The sequence below is a fragment of the Podarcis bocagei genome, assembly GCF_964188305.1.
Source record: "Podarcis bocagei genome assembly, chromosome: 8".
In the NCBI taxonomy this organism is placed as follows: Eukaryota; Metazoa; Chordata; class Lepidosauria; order Squamata; family Lacertidae; genus Podarcis; species Podarcis bocagei.
In genome coordinates this window covers 69,729,312-69,740,845 of record NC_138133.1, presented here as the reverse complement: position 1 = coordinate 69,740,845, position 11,534 = coordinate 69,729,312, and the positions used below count along the sequence as shown (strand labels likewise).

General features: G+C 45.3%; 1 protein-coding gene across 5 annotated transcripts in view; it reads left to right on the top strand.

Annotated features, from left to right (window-relative positions):
• The first annotated feature begins 650 nt into the window (after positions 1-650).
• The window catches only part of NCALD (neurocalcin delta), a 63,860-nt gene continuing 52,976 nt past the window's right edge, over positions 651-11,534 (top strand). Inside the window, exon 1 of one of the 5 annotated variants that reach the window (XM_081205239.1) lies at positions 651-833. The gene's annotated coding sequence lies outside the window, so the exon portion shown is untranslated. Of the gene's footprint in view, positions 839-1,074; positions 1,096-1,153; positions 1,482-1,567; positions 1,712-11,534 lie in introns of those variants that run through there. The other 4 variants (XM_081205238.1, XM_081205242.1, XM_081205240.1 and 1 more) reach the window with 4 other exon arrangements.

Below are 11,534 nucleotides of genomic sequence, written 5' to 3'. Positions count from 1 at the left end.
TCGTTGTTTTAAACACATCTGAGGCTGATTATTTAATTTTAGGCTCTGCATACCTTCCTTGAAACCAAAGGTAACATAAATCACTAACCACAAATCACTAACCAGCTTTAGTTCTTCCTAGTTTCATCAGACCAGGCTGTGGGACATTCTATCAATTTCTGAGATTTTATACCTTGCTTTTCTATCTGACGTTTTTCATTCATTTCTCTTTAGATTAACATTTATAAGCTGCTTTCCCCATTCTTTTTAGATTAACATTTATAAGCTGCTTTTCCCATTTCCCGAAAAGTGCAAAGCAAGATGCAGCAGAATAACGAAACGAAATGGGATTAAAAAGAACCCCCCACACCCAATTAAACAGATGCCACATAAAAAACAAAATCTGGCTTGTACGTTCCCGACCGTGGGCTTTGGTCTGCCTGCCTGTTGGAAGACTTCCTCCTGGCCAACATTTCTGGTCCCTTGCCGTGGAGGAGCCCGCCCAGATCCCCGGACGGGTTCCAACGTGCACACACGCGTGTGTATGTGTGTGTGTGACAAACGACCTATTGAAATGGCTTCCGCGCGCCGTGCTGCGGTTGCCACGACAACCAATGCTCTTTTGGTTTTGCATCGGGCCATGTGACAGCGACTTTGACGTCAGCCGGAGGCAGGCGATGTGGTGGGAGCTTGGCGAGCCGGGGGAGAGTGAGAATCTCTCCGCTGGCGGTGGAGGCTGCCGGGCTTATCTCGCTCGCTCTTGCGCGCGCTCGCCGGCGCCGCCTGCCTGCCTGCCTGCCTGCCTGCCTCGGGCTGCCGGAGCATGGAGCACTGAAGAGCTGCCTTTCTGCACGGTGAGGTAAAGAAAGCATTAATATTATTACTAGTATTAGTATTAGCATTGCTCTCTCCCCGCGCCACAGCAATTCCACGCCTCGCTTTCCTGCCCGCCACTATTGCGCCTGTTTCGGCCGCTTGGCGAGTTTCCCGCTAGAGGAGCCGCGGAAGAGGCGCTTCGACTTCTCTCTCCACGGACTTGAACCGGCGGCGGAGGGAAATGAAGCGGAGGGATCCCAGGCGGGACACTTCTCCAGCCTGCCGGGATAAAGCGCGTGTGTATGTCTGGGTGGGGGAAACACGAGTTGTGTCTGGAGCCACGCTTCCGCCCAGCTTCCCCAAGGCTTTAGGTCGAGGCTTTCAGTGCGCGCTCATGAAATTGCCTTCCTGATCCGATTAAAGAGCCCGCTTTGGCCGAGGGCTCTCTTTTTACGCAGCGCCTTGGCGGCGCTTGCCCGAAGGGGGCCCCGATCCTCGGCTTCCTCTCCCAGGTTACGGGCTAGACTGCAACCTGAGCAGGGGGTTCCTCGGGAGGAAGTCCCGTTGAATGCCCTGGGAGGGAACTTCTCAGGGCGCGCAAGTGTAAGGAGGCACCACCGGCTGATGGGGAAAGGAAGGAGGTTAGCACAACAAACGCGGAGAGCTGCATTCTCTCCCCTTCTCCGGTAGGCGAGATTTTGTTTCAGTTTGCAGAAGCATCTTATATTTGCAAGGGGAAAGGGTGGTAAACAGGCTGTAAGCAGCAGGGAAGGGGGTCTCAGGAGCAGTCTGACAGCGTAATCTGAAATGTGTGCTGCTGAGATACTAGATGAAAAGTAGTGAACTATGTGGCTCTTTTCCCACTCTGCCAATCCCACTTGTAGCTTTGCCTTTCAAGTTCTTCTGCGGCGGAAAAGTAAGTTGCAAGAGCTAAAAAAAGGATACCTCAGTGGAACATTATTTTCTTCTTCTTTGAATAAGTAGAAGGCTGCTTCCTCCAGGCCCCTTTGTTAAGGGAAGGGTGGGGGAAGATGGTTGTATTATGTGCAGAAATATTATTTGATAGCGGAGGATATGGCTATGATGGGATATGGGTGTTTGCCGATGTTTTCCACCTTCAGAACGGAGGAAGGCTCATGACTTGCTTGTCTCTTTCTAACCAAAAGTGTAGGACTTTATTATTACTAGCAATAAAAGAAACCACATTTCTTTGAAAAGTCTTGTGGATCTCTACACTGCATTTGAAACATAGCTGGCAATTTAAGTGTGCACGCATGCACTAGTTAAACAAAGGCGTGAAAGTAATGCGGTTAAACTTTTCAGGGATATGAATGAAAGCAGCTTTGAAAAAATTATTGCAAGTTATCTTGCTTTGGCGTGAAGATTTAAGTGAGAAAGCAACTGTAGATTTGATTTTCTGGGAGTTGGAGAAATAAATGCACCGTCTTTCTCAACATGCTTATGCTGAAACTTACTCAAGTTGTTGTTTTATATTAACGTGTGAATGATGTTCTTTTTTAAAACTGCATTTTCTTGTGTTTGGCTCATTTGTGAACATTGAGGGTTGCTGCCCAGCTTCCCTGCTTAGGTAAAACGTAGCTAAGCAATCTCAAGGATTGCAGCTGTTTCAAAGTACCACAGGGAATGTAATTTTACTGATCTATTAAAATTCTACATGGAGTCCCTCCGGGGACAAACAAAGCCTTTTAAATGCCCCACTGTGTGTATTAATCAGTTCCTAGACTTGAAGGCAGGACTGTGAGCCCCTTTTGCCTACAAACAGTAGACCAGTTGTTCAGTTGTAGGGAAATATTGCTTTGAATAATTGCTTTCAAGTGTAGAAACTTTATACAGTAGTCTAGCCCTTTGACTTCCTGAATTGCTGCACAGTACTTGAAATCCACAGTCCTTTATTTCTTCAGAATAGCCCTGTTGGGTTGCATCCTCAGCGCTGTATTTACTCTGAAGTAGCCCTGCTCCAAAGCAGTGAGTTGTGGAACTGGAATGAATGTAGGAGTTGTAGCAACTAGCTCAACATTTATTAAACCTCAGACTTCTGGGCTTGCGGCCAGACCTTGTAAACTCACACTTTTGAATACAACCACACTCTGCATCTGAAGTTCAGTTGAGCAGATGAGTTATTTGGTTTATTATTGAAATCCTTTTTGTGGCTAGTGCACATGTATGCTGTAGATTTATAGAATCTCTATCTGAAGTCCACAAAAAGGGTTCCCCTGAAACAAGGATGGGGAACCTGGTTGGGAGTTCAACACCCACCAGCCCTGACCAGTATGGACATTGCTAAGACAGGAGCTGTCATGCAACAACCTCTGGAGGGCCATAGGTTCCCCATTCTTGAAACTGAAGTGGCTGTTTATCACAACTCACACCTAATCCCAGATTGGTCCCTTTATTAGAGGACAAATGTTGTAGTAGTTGCTCACCAAGTGTTAGATTTGCTGGTTGGAAACAGAAGTAACTGTGGGCGCTTATGTTTCACAAACCTGGGTCTCCAGCTGTTTTTGGACTACAGTTCCCATCATCCCTGACCACTGGTCCTGCTAGCTAGGGGTGATGGGAGTTGTAGTCCAAAAAAGCAGCTAGAGACCCAAGTTTTGGAAACCCTGTTCTAAATCCAAAAAGTATTCAGACACCAGAGTTCTTCCACACTGCCAGCTCCTGTTGTATAATAACCCCAAGTTCCAATAGATGTTATGCAGGGGACATGGGATGAGTTTGTGATTTTTTTCAGTGTTACGACATCAGAAAGCGATGGAGTGCTGTCTCCCTGGAATGGGGGAGGTCAAACCTGTTGCATGTCAACCAGTCATGCCCTAGTGAAGAAGCTAGGGAGGGGTGGGGGACCATGTTAACGGTAAAGGTAAAGGGACCCCTGACCATTAGGTCCAGTCATGGACGACTCATCTCGCTTTACTGGCCAAGGGAGCCGGCGTACAGCTTCTGGGTCGTGTGGCCAGCATGACTAAGCCACTTCTGGCGAACCAGAGCAGCGCACGGAAAAGCCATTTACCTTCCCGCCGGAGTGGTACCTATTTATCTACTTGCACTTTGACGTGCTTTCGAACTGCTAGGTTGGCAGGAGCCGGGACAGAGCAACGGGAGCTCAGCCCGTCGCAGTGATTAGAACCGCCGACCTTCTGATCGGCAAGTCCTAGGCTCCGTGGTGTAACCCACGGCGCCACCCACGTCCCATTATGTTAACCATACCTCCTTCTTTATTGTGCAGCATGGCATGCTTGCTTGAAACATCTATTTTTGTTCTACTATGCCCAGTTTCAAATTTACTTCAAAGGCTTCTGAATAGCGGGAACCCTGTCTGGGGGGCACCATGCACGCCATCCACGTCTCGTGTGAATTCGCCCGCTTGCGTAGTTAAGCCAAACCTGGACTATTGGTGGTGGCATGGAGCCTGTGCACGAGGCTGGGCAACCCAGATGGGCAAAACGATTAACTATATTGCAGCGTCCACATTGCAGCTTCCATAAAATGGACCAAGACAGCCTTCACCTACCTTGTGTCCTCCAGATGTTTTGGATTACAACTCCCATCAGCTCTGGGTTCAATAGAGTTTGATAGGGTTTTGGCCCTTGTATCTAGATGGGGTCTGTTTGTGAGACATCATTGGACAATAATAGACTGTCTGTCACTTGGTCAGACATGTTCCAGTGAGCTTGATCCTCCTTAGATTCTTGTTGGCAGGACTAGATGAGATCATTTCAGTATATTTCAAAAACCTAACGATGCCACTCGTGATTATTATTCATGCATAATTCAGTTTGGTTTCATTTCCATATTGGCCACCGGCTATAATAGAAATGCAAAAACGCAATGCATAACATTTTAACAAAATCCATATTTTACAGATTGTTATGAAGGGCAACGGAAGTGTCAACCAAAATTAATTGTCGTCATAGCAGCCGCAGCTTGAATTTCAATGAAAGTTGTCTGAGTTGAATGTAAGCTGCTGACTTGAGTTATACTTCTTGATATCTGTTAGCTAACAAAATTAATAAGCTGATCAAAGCATGATTAAGCATGATTAAGTAGGATTAAACATGTTTGGTTTGTACTAACAAAGTAGGTGCTCTTTTTTTGTGTGTGGAAAAACAGCCATTGTGTTGTCGTACTTGCAAGTGATTTGAAAGCAAAACTAGTCTTTCTTTTGTCTGTGTTCACACATAATGTTAAACCATAGTTTATGTTTAATTATGTTTAACTGTGTCTCAATAAAAGGAGCAGTTTCCCTACCTAATTCCTCTCCAGCTCCTCGGCTGTGCTGCACTGGCAGAACAAACCACAACTTTTGGCCTGTCACGCCCCTTGAAACTGAGCTCAGGGTTTGTTTTCCCCAAATAAATGATGAGCAGTAAGCCAACAACAAACTATGGCTACCACCTGTGATTTGCTTGGAGAGACATAAACCATGAGCCCAAGTTCAGATAACAAAGACTCGTCATTTGTCGTTCATGGTGTGACCAAGATTGGGGGAGAAGAGAAATGGGGATATTATAACACTGTGAGCCAGCTTGCCGCTTATTCATGTTGAACCATAGCTAAACATAAAATGTTAAACTTTGATATGATGTGTGAACCATTGCATAGACTAGAGATAAGAGAGCGCAACCAACCAAATGTTATGCAACCTTCATTCACTTCCATGGGCCTAAAATCCCATTAAAATGGGAGGCTGCACATTTGCAGTGTTAAATGGATTGTACTTGTAGGCTGTGCTTTTAAATTTGAATATGCCTGTGGGGTTCTGCTGAGCACTGTTCACCTCTGCCAGCACCATATGTGTTATCAATTTCTGCATAATTCCAGCTAGTTATGGGGCTTTGTTACTGTGGCTTCTTATTGCTGCTATGATCGTACGAAACAAGCAGTGGTCATCCAGCAGGGATAGAGAGAGATGGAACAAACCAGGCACATGGCTGCCCAGCATCTAATGATTTGAAGCTGTTGCCTTAGCATTTGACCAGTTAGTTCAACTGTGGATAGAGCTATCCCCCTCTGCTCCAATGCAATGGTGGCTCCTAGGCGTCTGAAGAGTTTCTACGCCTGTGTTCAAAGTGGGCTGGGCTGGTGAGTGGTTCTCAAAAGACTTCAGTACGGAATAACCCAAAAATTATTCTTCTTCTTTGGAGATCACTCGTAGCCGAGTAAGTAAACACGGTTTTAACAATGAGTCTGTAAGTGACTGTGGAGGCCAATTCTGGATCCACACATCCTTCCACAGTGGTGGCATTGGTTTCCGGGCAGGAGCTGATCACGGTGTGGATTTGCCAAGCGTGCCTTCCTCTTAGCACGTTTCTCCCTTGCGTCCTGAGTTTGAGTGTCTTCAAAGCCCATGACACCTTTGGTAAAGGCTGTTCTCCAACTAGAGCACTCTCAGGCCAGTGTTTCCCAGTTGTCAGTGTTTATACTACATTTTTTTTTAGATTTGCCTTGAGACAGTCTTTAAACCTCTTTTGTTGACCACCAGCTGCTTCCCATGTATAATAAGCATCAGCATTGCACAGGACAGAAATGACTTCTGGCAATCAGATTACTTACCATATAGTGAAACCAAGTTTGTCTGCAAGTACAGCACTGGTTCCTGCGGATCTAGTCCAGGAGGGAATGGCCATGGGATAGACTGTATTTCTCAGGGGTGGCGTGTCTTGGGAGAAGAATACCACGTTGCGGTCTCCCTTATGGTGCAGACACCACCTGGCAATTATGCAAGTATGTACCCATTTGCCTACTGTGCATACCTGTGTGGGGACATAGTGTAGAAGTCAACCCACTTGGTTGTGGCTCACCATGATTTTATAGCCTGATTTGCAATTAAGGCTGGATACTGTAGAGTTTCTTGTAGTTCTTCAGTGGGATAGACTCCCCCCCCCCCAGTTTATTTTATAAATACCAGGGCTTGCTGTTTTGGCAAAATATTGAGTACTTAAGAAAGCTGGCGATTGGACCATTTAGCTCAGTGTTGTCTGCACTGATTGACAGTAGCTTTCCAGCATTTTGTACAGGGGTTCCTCCCACCCCAGCCCTCCCTTGAAATGTCCAGGGTTGAATCTGAGGCCCTTTTCAGGGAAAATATTTGCTTCTCCACAGAACTGCAGCCCCCTGGTCTTATCTAACAGGGTTTTGAAGTGTGGGCACACTTCTCACACATATGGTGAAAGCTATATATCCTTGTTAACCCTGCTTTTAATTTTTGCCTTCAACTGCATAATCATTCGCGTCAATGGAGTCACAAAATAATGTTATATTTAATGATTTTTTATGTCCGCATGTTTCTGTGCATTTTGGGGAGGAAGCTGTGCTGCTGAGAGTCCATGGCAAAGACCTCTTAGCTTGCCAAAGCCCATACTCCAGACCTCTGAGGTGGTCTGCTGTATACCATGCTCTCTGCCACAGGGCTGTGCAACTCACCAGAGTGCGTTAGGCCTCTTCACCGAGAGTGGTTTTGAACATTATGGAATAGCAGGTGAGGAGGAGGAATTTGTATCCAATTTTAAATTTATTACTTACTTATTTACGATATTTGTAGCCCAGTCTTCATTGAACATTTCCTGTCCCAGAGTGGGAAAGTAAAGTAATAAAAAGTAACCAAGATTAAAAAAAGATACAAAAATTACCAAATCATATAAGCAGGTCCAATAAATAACATATTAGCAGTTTTGTCCTAAGATAAACAAGCAAAACCACGACAACAAGCATTAAAATTCCCAGTTCAGATACCTAGGTGAACACACCCACACACACACACAGGATTCAAGCGGATTAAGCAACTAGCACTCTTAGCAGCAATTCCCACCCTGTTTTCCCCTCATGGCAGCCCACTCACTTCCCCTCTGCCTCTCACATTAACAGGGCCCCACTCTGTGGCAACAGACTACCGGTAAATCTGGCTCCTTTTGCACTACACTGTTAAAGCAACAACTATAAACAGTCATGTCTTCCCTCAAAGAATCCTGGGAACTGTGGATTGTTAAGAGTGCTGAGAGTTGTTAGGAGACCCCTCATCCCCCCTCCCCCGAGCTACAATTCCCAAAGTAGGTTAATAGTCAATCCCTCGCCCCAAGGAACTCTGGCATAACAAAAGGATTAAATTTATTTATTTATTTCTTGAATGCAAAAAAACCCCTCTTGCATTGACTTAGTGCACCAGCAAACATTACTTGGGGCAGGATTCTCCCCTTCCCCCCACACCTCCAAAATTGGCAGGGGGACCCCCATATCAGTGTGTGGGGAGAGAGGAGGAAGAATTCTTCCCTCTGGCAAGCTGATATGCTTGCACATACAGAATGTCTGCAATAGCGTGACATTGAATTTCACTTGGTCACTATTCTGTGACATATTGGTTGGTCCTACCAAAGGGGTTACACTATTGAGGATTCTGCGTTGCCCCCTTCTATGGACCATCATGGCTGTCTGTGCATTCCCCAGATAAAAACACTGCCCTCCCCCACCTTTCTATATGGCTTTCTTGGCATTATTTATTCCACAGGTTACACAAGGATTTGGCACGTGTCCCTCCCATTAGTCTTAATTCGAGGTGCACGTGCCAATCCTTTGCATGCACTCTGGGATGAATCTGCCTGCTTCACATATCACCTCTTTTTATCCATGGAGATGACAGAGTCTTAGTCATCATTATAAGAGACACGGAGCATGGTTTATAGCACTTTCCCTTAAATAAAATATCGGCCAACAAAACAAAACAAAAAAAACCCATCATGAAATCTCACCTGCTCTCATACACCGAGTTTATTAAAACCAGACAATTTGCAAACAGGCTCAAATTCTGAACATAGTTGATCTGGTTATTACTGTGCTTTGTTTAATACCTGTATGCGTGTGATGACCTTTGATGGGGGAGGTCAGTGGCAATAAATAAAACGTCAGTCTGGTTTCTCAGCTACATAGGAAGCTGCCTTTATACTATGTCAGACCATTGGTACTGTATAGCAGTGGCTTTCGTTGGATTTCAGACAGGAGTATTTCCCAGCCTTACCTGGAGATTCAGGGATTGAATCCAGGGGCTTCTGCAGCTTCAGCCTTTCTGCAAATAGCACAAGTAACCCGCACATTTGTGCACCAGAATGGAGCAGGACTTCAAAGTACCACCATGTGAGGTATAGAAGGGCCTCACATTCAGTGTGCTTGGCCTGAATTAAGGGGTGAAAGGCGGTGTGAGTTAAGAGTTTCAAATGGCTCAATAGGGCCCTGTGGGGATCTGCAACCATGTGTACACAATGTATCATCTATGTGTTGTTGTTGTTTAGTCGTTCTGTCGTGTCCGACTCTTCGTGACCCCATGGACCAGAGCACGCCAGGCACTTCTGTCTTCCACTGCCTCCCGCAGTTTGGTCAAACTCATGTTTGTAGCTTCGAGGACACTGTCCAGCCATCTCGTCCTCCCTCGCCCCCTTCTCCTTGTGCCCTCCATCTTTCCCAACATCAGGGTCTTTTCCAGGGAGTCTTCTCTTCTCGTGAGGTGGCCAAAGTATTGGAGCCTCAGCTTCAGGATCTGTCCTTCGAGTGAGCACACAGGGCTGATTTCCTTGTTTTAAGGAAATCATCTATGTAGTTTTATATATATCTTAAGAAGAAGCCTTTCGAAATATTGTTGAGCTTGCAAAGGCAGTCGGTTCCGTACTTAGTTGCACCTGTTTCATTTATTGCTTTTTCTAATAAGTGTGTAACTAGACTGTTATAAGGAAACATAATTTTAACAAGTGTAACTTAGCATACCAGGAGAATGAAAGGAATCTAATACTTTTTTGGAGTTTTAAAAAATGAGCAGATATTTGACGCCCTTCACCAACCAGTTTTAACCACAACCGGACCTCTGTGGAGTTTGCAACAATCAAGACTCACTTTATAAATCAATCCCAGATGTAATTCATTTGGCATTCAGTCATTACCTCATGGTCTCTTGGAACCCCAAGTACAAATTTGAACCCCAGAATATTTTTGGTTTTCATCTCCTCAGGAGACTGTTCTGCAGAAGTTTTTGCTGTGACAGTTGATTGCTGCAACAGATTATTAGGAAAAGTGTCTGTTTGAGCTGTATTCTTGCTGCAGTTTAACAGAGCAATACCATTATGCCAAGGCAGGAGGGAATTGCATTGTTAGTACATTGATGAAAGGGCTGCCATATCCCATACATGTCCAGGGGAAAACTAGAAAAGACCAAAACAACCATCTGCCATCCCTGGAAACTTCACCAGTGCCCACCAATCAGGAGTTATGCTGGCAATGAGGTCACAGATAGTGGGAATCAGTTAACTCCTTCCTTCCTTCCTTCCTTCCTTCCTTCCTTCCTTCCTTCCTTCCTTCCTTCCTTCTGTATAATGCTTAACACTCTGCTCTCTAAGCAATAGACAATGGATTTCAAAATATAAGATCAGTTAAAACTAACCACAAAATCAGAAAAGCTTGCTTAAGATGCCTGCTGATTTTTAATTTTTTTAAAAAAGTCTTCACCAAGTGCCTGAAGTTTAGTTGGGAGGAGGTGTCTCTCTCATTTCAGCTGGGTGGGAGTTCCACAGAACTGAAACCACAAGACAGAATTGCACAGCATCCTGGCTCTGTACATCTGAGCCAAGTCACTGACTGTGACTCTCCCGAACACCCCAGAGGACAGGATCACACTTCAAAACGACCTTGACAGATTAGAGAACTGGGCAAAAACAAACAAGATGAATTTTAACAGGGAGAAATGTAAAGTATTGCACTTGGGCAAAAAAAATGAGAGGCACAAATACAAGATGGGTGACACCTGGCTTGAGAGCAGTACATGTGAAAAGGATCTAGGAGTCTTGGTTGACCATAAACTTGACATGAGCCAACAGTGTGACGCGGCAGCTAAAAAAGCCAATGCAATTCTGGGCTGCATCAATAGGAGTATAGCATCTAGATCAAGGGAAGTAATAGTGCCACTGTATTCTGCTCTGGTCAGACCTCACCTAGAGTACTGTGTCCAGTTCTGGGCACCACAATTCAAGAAGGACACTGACAAACTGGAACGTGTCCAGAGGAGGGCAACCAAAATGGTCAAAGGCCTGGAAACGATGCCTTATGAGGAACGGCTAAGGGAGCTGGGCATGTTTAGCCTGGAGAAGAGGAGGTTAAGGGGTGATATGATAGCCATGTTCAAATATATAAAAGGATGTCACATAGAGGAGGGAGAAAGGTTGTTTTCTGCTGCTCCAGAGAAGCGGACACGGAGCAATGGATCCAAACTACAAGAAAGAAGATTCCACCTAAACATTAGGAAGAACTTCCTGAAAGTAAGAGCTGTTCGACAGTGGAATTTGCTGCCAAGGAGTGTGGTGGAGTCTCCTACTTTGGAGGTCTTTAAGCAGAGGCTTGACAACCATATGTCAGGAGTGCTCTGATGGTGTTTCCTGCTTGGCAAGGGGTTGGACTCGATGGCCCTTGTGGTCTCTTCCAACTCTATGATTCTATGATTCTATGGTCAGGCATACAAGGAATAAAGCAGTATCCCAGGCCCAAGTTGTTTAGGACCTTGTAAATTAATTCAAGAACCTTGAACTTGGCCAAGAAGATTAATGTGCTGGAGACTCCTATTTTGAGTCTCCCTATAGCAGGAGAGAAAGAAGTCCCCCTTCAATGCCACACTAAAGCCTATCGACAGGACGACACCATGAATCTGTAACCTGGCTCCCTTTGCAGCCCCTCTGCCCTGGCCATCCATG